This window comes from Pollicipes pollicipes, unplaced genomic scaffold (assembly GCF_011947565.3).
Source record: "Pollicipes pollicipes isolate AB1234 unplaced genomic scaffold, Ppol_2.1 Scaffold_7261;HRSCAF=8764_pilon_pilon_pilon, whole genome shotgun sequence".
Classification (NCBI taxonomy): domain Eukaryota; kingdom Metazoa; phylum Arthropoda; class Thecostraca; order Pollicipedomorpha; family Pollicipedidae; genus Pollicipes; species Pollicipes pollicipes.
In genome coordinates, this window is record NW_023597054.1 from 33133795 (window position 1) to 33145437 (window position 11643).

Consider the following 11643-nt stretch of genomic DNA (forward strand, 5'->3'; position numbering starts at 1 on the left):
TCGACTCGCTCTTGTCGTTCTAATTTCGGCAGTGTCCACATATATTCACACTAAACAAACAGTTCATGTATGTAAGGCGGATTACAGGCTCACAGTAACATATGCATTGCATTGAGGTGCTACGTGTGCAAACCTAACAAAGAGTCATCTCTTAAAAAGCTGACCGGGCATGGACACCTTCGGTGACCTGCTGTGGCCTGGGCCGCTGGCCGCTGGCCGCTGAGCGCCGCTCGCCACCGGCTGTTGGACATACCTGGCCAGCACCGTCCAGGTGGACGCGGCGGGCTCGGCGGGGTCGGCCGAGCACTGACCGCGGAAGCCGCGCACCACCGCCTGCTGGCGCGTCGGACAGCCGACGTCGAACACCTCCTGACTCGGCGGCGCGATGCTCTGATATCGGCGTGTGCAGGTAGTCACGGACACCGGACTCGACGCGGGACCGGTACCGCAGGTGAAGCACCTGCCGCCCAGGCGCGGCCGTTGTACAAACAGTCACGGCAACAACACGACAGGAAGCCGTCCACATGTGGCGTCAGCGACCGCCGGGGACAAGCAAGACCAGGTGTTTGGGGAAGGGGCCTTCACCGGCTGAGTAAACTGATGTTTCGCTTATTCAACGGGTAGCAATTAATGTAGGGTAGGAAACTGGGGAAATTGAGGGTAAGGGTGCAGCTGAACGTTTAAAGAAATATCGTGCGATATTTTTTATTGTGCTTCTCTTGGTCGCAATGACCATATTTCACACAATTCATTAAATTATGGGAGTAACACGGGTGCGGGTAAGAGCAACGTGTTCTTCTCACCTACAAACTGAATGGAAAACTTGTAGCATAGGAGGCAGGTGGGCAACAACAGTCAGGAATGAGAAGAGGGTGGGGTATGGTGAGGACCCGGCCCGCAACGGGTAGGCTGGGTTATGATGATCCCGGCTGTAAATTATCAGGAGCTAAGCACGTATTAAATGATGGGCGTGATTGTGACTGGGTGCCATTCCTCTTACACTGATATGCTATTACCATTTTGTTGCAGGAAAACATCAAAGTTTGTTTTTACTATGAAAACTATATTTGGGAACGTCTACCTGCACCTCCAATGTGGTCGATATGAAAACTGAGGATTTGGGTTAAATAACTCAGAATTAAGACATTTCACAACTAAAGTGCAGGACTAGTTTTTCAACGAACAAAAAAAAAACGGAACGACGGGTCAAATGCTGCATTGTGGTTACATCCACAGTGTAAGGTGGCGACGCTTTGGTAATCTTTGGTCATAATTACGCTCCATCTTTCGTTTTGTTTCAAACAGCTTGTCTCATTTAGAGGCACATTCAGTGCCAGAATAGTTGCTTGAAAATCCAGAGTTATAAATCGTTCTACAAAAATTAAAACACCCCTAGCTCAAAACATCTAGGACGTAGATGTTTGGCACGGGAATGTTGCACTTCTTCAAGGCAAGTCCAACTGATACACTGCATTAAGCTGCGTACATGACACTGAAGGAAACGCAATCACCTGATCCCAGTATTTGTGCGCGGGCATATCTGGGTACATCGATGCCAGTTTCTGCTCCCTCGTGCAGGTTACCGATGCTTTCACCATCTGGAAGACGATCAGGTTACGTCGGGTCCCGGACTTATTTTGTAGCTTCAATTTTCTAACTTTGGTTAAAACTGAATAAAAAACCTTCCTGTTCTTGATGAACTTCGGCTAAGATCAAATAGAAAACCTTTTTCCTTGAGAACGTTTGCATCTCAATTACACTGACATCTCTCAACGAGTATTGTATAGAAATAGTGGCGGAGCAAGAGATGGAATCATTGCTGATATGACGCCTCAGGTCCCTACCTTTCATGCATGAACCGGACAAAAAAACGAACTCAGAGTCCGACTCTTGTCTTTCCTTGGCACTTGACATGAGTCCAAGTCCGAATCCATCGGCCATTGCGATGGATTCGGTGTTGCCGAATCCATCGGATTCGGTCTTTTCGGATTCGGATTCGGATTCGATCATTGGCGGTCAATTGCCGTGCGAGTCATTTGGACATTATTTCTCATTGTATCTAGCCTAAACTGTCATTCACAGCCTCGCGTTTTCCGATAAATGGATTATTTATTCCTGGTTAAAAATTGAATGAAATCCACTCCATTCAGAGTGCCAGGTGTCTAAGTATAAGTCCGATGAACCTGATTCGCATGAAACGCATGAATCTGATTCACATACACTATTAAATCGTAGGCCGAGCTCGAGTCCTTGAGCTAGAGCCCGGTTTTGCGAACCGACGGTTTTGAATCCGAGCGAAATTCATCTCGTAAATGAACCGACTCACTTAAGCACGAACCCCTCAGTCAGAGTGGTCCGAATCAGAGCCACACTGCCTCTAGTGAAGCATGACGGGTATTTATAATGATTGCGCTATCACTACGGTTGCCGAGCATTATGCGTGCTGGCACAATTTACGTAGCTTAAACCAGACACCACAGCGATACACAGCGGCATAGTTGCGATCTACAACTGCACCGAGTGCTAAAATATTTCACTCATCTCTAGTTCATTTACGCCTCACTGGCATTACGACACGATAAATACGTAAACATTTTCGACCCTGGTAGCCTCCCGAGATGTTCCTAAGTTGAAATACGCATATGGAGTAAAGGGAAAGCTGGCATATATGTGCACAATCTTTGTCTATAGCCATACACCTGCTGTAACGCACTAACTGTACAAGCAGCCGTGCACGTCGCTGGGGATGGCCGACGTTCTGCCGTCACCTTTCGAACACCTGGCGCAGGGTCGTGCATGCAGAACTCATTGCCGAACCGGAACACACGCACGCTTGATGGAAGAGACATCGTTGGAGGGTCGGGCAGAACTGGTCATCCTCGTCTGTGGGCATACAGTGTCAGGCTTCGTGGCTTCGTCACTGATGAGTTTTGGCGGCCGCTGCCCAGTCTGGCGAGGTGCGCTTGCCGTAAGCGTGTCGTCAGGACAGAACTCACGGAAGTTTTTGTTTTATCGTTCAAATGGGCTCACAGTTCGGCACCGAAATCGGTCAGAGCCCCACGCTGTCAGTTGTTTAAAACATTCATATCCACCTTCCCCCCTCCCCCCCCCCCCCCACACACACTACCACACATTGTTCTGCTTGAGTACACTCCCGAGAGATGAACAGAGAGCTAAACGGGGGCCAGGTCGGCCAGACCACCCCACGTGCGTCTTAGAGATGGTTGGCGTCACACCGCTGCCGCCACACGTCATAAGGCATTCAAGTTTAAAGTTATATTATATTATTATATTACCACAAGTTATAAGGTATTTTTCACCCTTGCTCTCAGCAGACATGCGCATGACATCGCGCGGAATGAAAGCCGGCGTCTCGCTGGAGTCGGAGACGACTCCGAAATCGAAATGGTTTGGCCGGGCACAGTGGAGGACATTCCTTTGTGAATTGCATTTGCGACCGAGAAGGCCTTGACTCGGGTGTATTTTGCGGAGTCAGCGTTGAGTCGACTGACTGAAAATGTAAATGACAACAATATAATTGTGCGTTGGTGGCAAACAAATAAATTTCACTGTATGCATGAAGTTGCATGCCCATGGGACGTATCGGCAGTCGACTACAAATTGCGTTCGGCCCCTCCAAGTCAGTCAGGATCATTTCAATGGGCGCAGACATGGGGTATGAATCGATTTCGCCCGAGCTGCATAAAGCAAATAACTTGTTCTCAGCAACCTCTTTCTTGTCATCCCAGCTTAAATGCAGTTCCCTGTTCAGTTTGGAGGAGGGCCTCAGTGCCCCAACTTTAACATAAAAGTTGGCCGAATCCGGGAGGTAATCCGTTTTAGCGAATTGTGGCGGGCATAAGTTTTCAATGGTTCGGGTCAGGTGTGGAACTTTGTATCTCTTGGGGAGCCATACCCCCTCCCCTCCCGCCCCCCAATGTTGAGCTGGGCCCCCAAAGTCGGACTGCTCCTGCCCCTTGGGCTGGGAGATTGGGCCACCGCCATATTTTGCTCAGCCTTCGATACCCTATCAGTTCTTTGAAGTAACGATAATGAAAGATTTTGTAGGGATCACAATTTGGTATTGAAGACAGACTCATATAACACAATTTTCCATAGCTTGTTAAAACGAAACCCATCAAAAGTTCCATTTTGTAAGTCCCTAACCTCAAAGTGGATGTTTGTGCGTTATCAGGGCTTTACGACGCTTCTGAGACGATATGGCGACGCCTGCCTCTTACTCCGGCAGAAAGGGCGACGCCGCGGGAATCAAACTACACAGTGAATGGTGAAATGCAAAAAACAACCAGTTGCACATATTGGTCTAACTGGTAATGTCACCTCGCTTGACATGCCGCGACGCGAATATTGAAATATTGGTGGCGGTAGCAGAGAGCGGCAAAACTATAGAATTCGTAGACTTTTGACACGATATTCTTTCTTGAAGTAAAACATGCGGTCAGTTTCCTGAAATGTAAGTATCATGCTTTGTGTCGTTAATGCGAAAATATCCAAATCGTGTACCGCATGTTTTGAGCGCACTGAGAGTACGTGAATTTCCTACATTCTTATTGAGGAATGTGACAGGAGCGGCGCGTAAAAATATGAGTTCTAGGCATCAAAAACATTAATATTGAATGTAATGCGCACCCGGCACGTAAAATTGTAGTATATTCTAACTGTAGAATAGTTGTAGCATCGAATAGTAATAGCATGCAAAAGAAGCGGGTTTTGTAATGAGTAATATACACAATACCCAATATGCAATACGTGCGTGTTTCGTACACAACAAATGCCTGCGCATTTTCATATTGTTTTAGCATGTTCAGCACCACGGACTCATAACCTATGGGCGTAGTATGGGTGGCTCGCGATGCTGCAACTGCCAATTCCGTGCTGAGAATCCACCTCAAAATCGTATAAACGAATCGTCCCGGTCAGGAGCTGTAGGGCCCTTTCGTCCAAGCCCAGGGTAACTGGCAACTGCTATTCTGGCAGTACGGGGACCGGGGTACCCTGGTCAATTCGGAGCCCCTAAGAGGAATACATTCTGCGCCGGTCCCATCTCTGATGAGGCAGATTCTCTGACCTGGACATCTGACACAGGACCGACACAGTGACACGTCACTGCCGAGACGCCACTGTGGCTTATCGACCCACCCATGCCTCCTGGTCGAAACGGTGTGGGGGGCCCCGCGTTTCGGTACCGCGACCCTTGACTGGCACAGGTCACCGTCTAATCGTGAGTTAAATCGTTGCACCATCATCTCTCATGCCTCCCGGCATTGTCAATAGTGTCCTGGTCAGCGCGAGAGAGGCCTTTGACATTCGAGATCCCGCTCTTGTCGCTGTTCAGCAAATGTGCCCATGGCCGGCTTCGGGCTTACTGGCGACAAGGGGCCCCTTTTGTGAGCCCCTGATCAGCAAAGGGGCCGGATCAATGCACGATCCTGCGGATTAATATTTGTAGACCAGCCCTGGCCCTATTTGGGAAAGAGGCCCCAAGGGCCAAAGACCGGCGCGAAACGGAGTGCTTGGTACTGCCTACTGACTGAGGTCCCTTCACCCCCCCCCCCCCAGCCTGCCCTTCGGGCCCCTTCGCCAAGTGTTCCCAAAAATATGTCCTTTAAAAACAGGAATGCTACCGACAAGCTTTTGGTGTCAAAATACACGCCATAGATTGCATCAAAGGGTGCCGAAATTTTGGGTGTGATTGCACAATACGCCGGAGAGATGTCCTTCCCCTCCCCTCCTACCGGAGCGAGAATTAAACTTGATATTCTCGATGGTGATTGACACTCCACTCCATGTTATGTTACATGATAGATTAGTAAATCCTCAGCAAGGTTCATGGACGTGATGCTGCGGTGAATTGACCCCACGATAGCATCGTAGGTGAGTGACACATCTATCCAGGTCTTGGAACGGCTGTCCGTAAGAACTTTTGTTTAGTGCGGAGGCCTTATCCATACATAAATAGTGTAAGTGGTCGTAGCTCCAATTGAAGGTTTCTGGGGGTAATTAATCAGCCTATGTTATAGGATAACATATTTTCAAGTCAAGTCGAATAATCAAATTCCATTTGTCCACATATTTAAATTCCATATATCCACTGCTGAGAGACAGTGTGAACCTCAGTGGGCCTGGTACTTAGTTGCCGGTTAGCGCGCTCTGGCGGTGGCCAGATCAACAGCGTTGCAACTCGATGCCACCCACACCCTGGTCGGGTAGTCGGGATCGGTGGCCTGGGCGTGGTTGGCATCAAGACACCCGTGGTGGTGGCTGACTGCCCTGCACTGTCACTGCCCAGCCAGGCAATCAGCAGTTTCGTTCCGATTATTCAAACTGGGATCACCCAGTCTCCAGTGCAGAGTCAGGCTTTGAAGTGATTAGAAATGCGTTTCACCAGCCTCTGTAATTTAGCACAATGGAATAAGGATTTGGCCGTTAGAACGCGTTTCGGGCAACAGCTGACGTGATTTTGGATCCGCGATAAGTCGGGTCTCGTGGATACGCTTGAGGTGCGAGGCCGACAGATTGTGCATAACGTCCAGCGCCTCAAGATAGCGATCAGCTTGGTATCCCCCCCTCTCCCCCCCCCCCCCCCCCCCCCAGAGACTCGGAACATACTCTTCTTGTATGCCGTCCAATCGCGTGCAAAGTTTTTGTTTCCTTCGTGGATTTATTGCGCGTGTTTTGACATCAAAAGCGTGCCCCTAGCAATTTTGCTTTCTGAGAAGCTACTGGGCTTTCAATAACACTGCACGGCGATCCACGGCTAGCACGGACGAAGGGCGGGATCTAACGATGCACACAGCACTCTCCGCATTATCGAATGCCCACGTCTAAGTGTGTGTAGAAACAAGCCGTTTTAAATGTTGTGTCACTGCGGGGTATGACCTTGTAATTAAGGGCGTGTGAAGCTAAAAAAGTCGACTTTCAGGAAAGCTTGACCTTAACTTGGCATAGCAGAGCCTATTATTGACCACGCCATATGCAACTTATTGTTAGTCATAAGGTGTTGTTCAACCCCAATCGTCTGTTTCATTCTGAGAGACCCTATCTGTCTTAGTTTGGAAACGGTAGCGGATGGCATTAACCTCCACTTTCCCCCTATCAGTCCTCGTCATGAAAAACGGCTAATCAGGGCTAGGATTAAGCGCTGTGTAGCTCGGTATCAGTGCTTCCCAACCTCCCGCGTCGGACAAGCGGCTTCTCCTGTGTCAGACCACGCGGCCGCGCCACTGCCGAACGTGAGCCCGACCTAGTACCGAACACGAACCCACTCCAGTGCTGGACACGTGATCTCTCCTGTGCCAGACATGCGGCCTCTCCTGTGTCAGATATACTGGCTCTCCTGCGTCGGAAACACAGCCATCCTGGTGCTGGACGGCTGCTGCTGTACCGAAATGCGGCCTCTCACGTGTCGGCACGCGGCCAGTCCAGCGACGAACACGCGGCCTTTCCTGTGCCCTACGTCCGCTTCTGTCCCCGACACGAGGCCCCTTCTGTGTCAGACGCCCGGGCGCTCCTGTGGCGGACGTTCGACAGCCCCAGTGACCTAGACGGCGACACTCCAGTAAGCGGCTCAACGCCGCTACAATGGGGTAGACTAGACCCGCACGCTCTGTTAAGATTCAGAACATTAAAATGACACAGTGCGAGTCAATGCAACAAATATGTTCGCGCCTTCCTCTGTTCTCACGAGTTCATGATGTGTGGCCATTAAGTCCTAGGTCCAAAGGTGAAACACATGATGCGTTTTACGTGAATATGCCAATGAAACGTTGGCGGAGAAATGCTATGGGCTGTTGTGATACGCACGCTGCTTTATTGCTGTGGAGAGCGGTGAGTTTTAAAATCAATCGCTGGTCTGAATCGATCCGAAATAAGAAACGTTGCTCAACACGAAACAAGGTTTCATGTAGCGAAATAGTCGCAGCGCCCCAAATTCGAAATCAACCAATCCCGCTAAGCATGGCTCGTTGCTCTGGACATTGTCCCGCCATCCATGTAACTCAGGCCATGGAATAGGCTATGCGTGTTGAATTTCTGGTTGGTGGTTTTGCATTGGGGGAATACAAATTTACCGGGCGTGGATAGCAAAATTTGAGTTTTGGGCATTGCGGAAAAACCAAGCATTTCATTTCAGATACTGCTTTTGAAGACATAAATCACAGCTCTGATATGGAACAGCATTGCAATCCTCAATTTAATGTATGTAGTTTGTAACATATGAAATGGCGTACACACCTGATAGCAAAGGCGATGGGGCATACTTTATGGATGGATTAAACACTGTTGAGCCGTTTTCTCCAACACTGATATTGCCTCAGTATGTTGTAAGATAGTGCACGGGGCATTTTGCGCGCCGTTTGTGGGTTGTGATACGGCCGCTGAGCACATACATTCTCGCCTTTCTCCACACATGCGACGCCTCAGTTTGAATCGAACCGATGTGCTTACCAGCCTTGAGCCCGCTACGCCGGTCACTCAGGCACTGAGACCTACGCCCTAACTACCGGGGCTTCTGGCATGGTCACCGAATGATACTAAAGTGCAAATGAACTTTCCGAAGCGAAAATATTTATCATGTTTATGAGTCGTTGCAACTTGTTTGTGCGTTTTTATTGTGGTTTAACGTATTTATAGCTATATTATGAAAAATATATGATAAAATAAGCTCCAGGTGACAGTTAAGATCTTTCCAAATTTCGTCGGCGACAGCAGACTTTTTTTGCTCGGTCCGCACCTGAACAAGGGGCTGGCAGTTATTAGTCCCTACGTGTCTGCATAGCTACTGCGAATGTTGAGCTACGTATGCTGCGTTCTTGAGACCTTCATAAGCGTTGCTATATTTAACGTCAAATTGTCAAATTGTGAGTAGAATTATAGGTAGCCAAGCCGGGGTGCTGAGCACGATACGCATCTGTGATACGGGTTGTCTGACCGGGACACGTTAACAGTACAATTGATGAAACTTTGTGCGTTGCATACGAATGGCAGTGCGCTCCAAAGTTCATTTACCCCATTACTGAGCATAGTTTTAATAGGCGTGATGATATAGACGTACACTGTCATGTGCGCGAAGCCGCAACGGGCAGCTCGCGGACCTGTGTGACCCTGATTCGTGGCTGATGACTGGATGTGTTTTGGGGTCGGGGGCCGTCACTTCTTCAGTTCCCCGTGGCGACATCTGGGCCTCGCACTAAACGATGACCTTTCCTGGCTTAATGAGGCTCCCCATAACATCTGTGCTGCTTATCTTACAACAAAAAATACGATCAGAGGCCAGTTTTATAAAATAAAAAATTGCCTCCGCTCCCCGCCAAAAAAAAACTCTACCAAAAAATTCCTCCGCTTACCGAGTTTTATAAGCCGTCCTGACAACTCGACGACCGACGTAAATTTCACCGTCGACGGCTTTTTTAGACTCAAAGCCAGCTGTTCCTTATCAGAAGTACAAGATGCTATCGTACCGCAAACAGCCATATTTTTATTTTCATGATGGTCGATTATGCTCATTAAGAACGACAAATAGCTTTTGTTATTACCAATTAGGTGCAACAAGTGTCTTTTGTGTGCAATTTGTATTTTTGTTCCGCAATAGCATTTTAACATCGACATTCAAACAAATTTCTACCCAAGCAGTAGGCAGTAGTCAAAGGTACGCAGGAAGATATAGCTCGGCGTGCGAAACCTTGCGTTTTCTTACTAGTTAAAGAAAGTATGAAACCATTCCGAGTCGTGTAAAAAGTACATTATTGGTTATGTCGAGTAGATACAAAGCAAGTGTAGTGAGTACTCATTGGTAATATCCTCCGCTGAGACACATTGTCAGATCTGAATAAATAGTACTGCATGGGTAGGCGCTTGAGCATTGGTCGCTGTTCTGTCCCCCTTTGCAGTAAGGTGTGATGAGGAATCTGGGCTGCCTGAACAACGTACTTCGAGCACGGCAGATAACTTCGTGTGAGAGGGTCAGCCCACGTCTATGGAAAGCTAGGGAGTGGTCATTGCCCCCCCCCCTCCCTTTCAGTTTGCTGGTTATAAGTGAATACTCAACCACAAGCATACCACAAAGTAATTTAATGAAAACGGGCATGCATACTTTGAATAAATTACCCAGTTATTATCTCATTGGCGAAATATTGGCGCGCAAAATTAGGGGAAATAGCGTTTGAATTATGGTACCATACGGTAAGGCAACCTATTTACTACCACTGACTGAAATACCATGGCATATGCCCTCCCCTTTGTCCGATCGATTCATCTCCTGGTTTAATGACACTGCTTACAGCCCCGCGTATAAATATTTCACTGCTTGGCGCATACCTACACGGTACCTACCTACCAAGGAATAAACCTGGGTATCCCTCCATCCTCCCCTGATCTCCCCCAGAATGAACTTACCTTGGTGGCGGATAAAATCGAAAGTAGGACGTAGAATCTAAACAAATAGGTCTCGTGGGATGTAGGATCCAGGCAGCCAGGTAGGTAACAGGTAACCTTATCATAGAAAGTAATGAACTATTGATGTTGCCAATCAGTGTAAAGGTGATGGGCTGGATGTGAGGGGGGGGGGGGGGCTATCACTAAATAAATCACTAATGTCACAGAAAAGAGCGGCAAGCAATCACAACCAGGGAAATAATAGCAAATGTCATCTAAGTTGCACATAAAAAGAAGACATTTAGTATAGTGTAAACATCTAAGATGACTAGTTTAAGCGGCCCGTTAGGATATCTGTCCACTGAGGCATTGCGTCGTTCCCCTTTCAATCGCCACTAGAAATAATACAAATGCTTCAGGTACTCATTCATGATTTCAGATCACTGCCACCCAAGCATAGTCCATAAGCGGAAAGGGGGAGGAGGAGGGGGCAGGGAGAACTGCCACACAAATAAGGGCAACTTTTGACATAAACTCCCCCCTCCCCTCCATCCAGCACCTAGAGAGATGCTGCACTGCCACGCCTTTCATGCATACTGTGTCTTAGCGTGCTACAAGCAGCAAGATGTTGGCGTGTGGGTAAAGCTGTGATATATCCAGTAATAGCGCAAATATTGATAAATCGAGGCTCACCGGTGCGCTGTAGCATGTTGCTGAATCCTGGACAATGTTTTCAACGACGTTCCTTTTAGTCTATGCTTCTGCGTCTTACATGCATGGGGTAGAACCGAGGCACCACATAGGCATCTCGGAGCATGATGTACGCTGCCAGTCCTTATCAGTAGCCTGATGTAGCCTGATAATGATTCCACCATCGGTCAGGTGGAAACAAAGCGATACAGTCTAAGCAATAAAGATGCACGCACCCTGAAGCTAGGTTTCTGACCCATTGCAACCTACGTACGGCACATTTTGATAAAAGTACGTCGGCCTTGATTAAAAAAACGCAGCGATGACGTTGATTTTTATATCGGCCCATTTTCTACAATAACTGCGCATTTACGATTGCGCTTCTCGCCGCGCATTTTGTTTATAAAACTCGATGGAGGAAAATCGCTTTCGATGACGGAGGATTTTCGTGGAGGATAATCTTGTTTTGCTCCGAGCTTTATTTAACTCGGAGGACGAAAATCTGAGGGAAATTGCCTCCGCTGACGGTATTTTCTTTTATAAAACTGGCCTCAGTACTCA

General features: G+C 48.1%; 1 long non-coding RNA gene across 1 annotated transcript; it reads right to left on the reverse strand.

Annotated features, from left to right (window-relative positions):
• Nucleotides 1–383: 383 nt before the first annotated feature.
• LOC119112751 (uncharacterized) lies at nt 384–2825 on the reverse strand. The gene is made up of 3 exons (XR_005095773.1): nt 2769–2825; nt 1512–1598; nt 384–460 (listed from the first exon to the last, which is right to left on the reverse strand). It is a non-coding gene; the product is annotated as an uncharacterized LOC119112751 (long non-coding RNA).
• Nucleotides 2826–11643: the final 8818 nt, after the last annotated feature.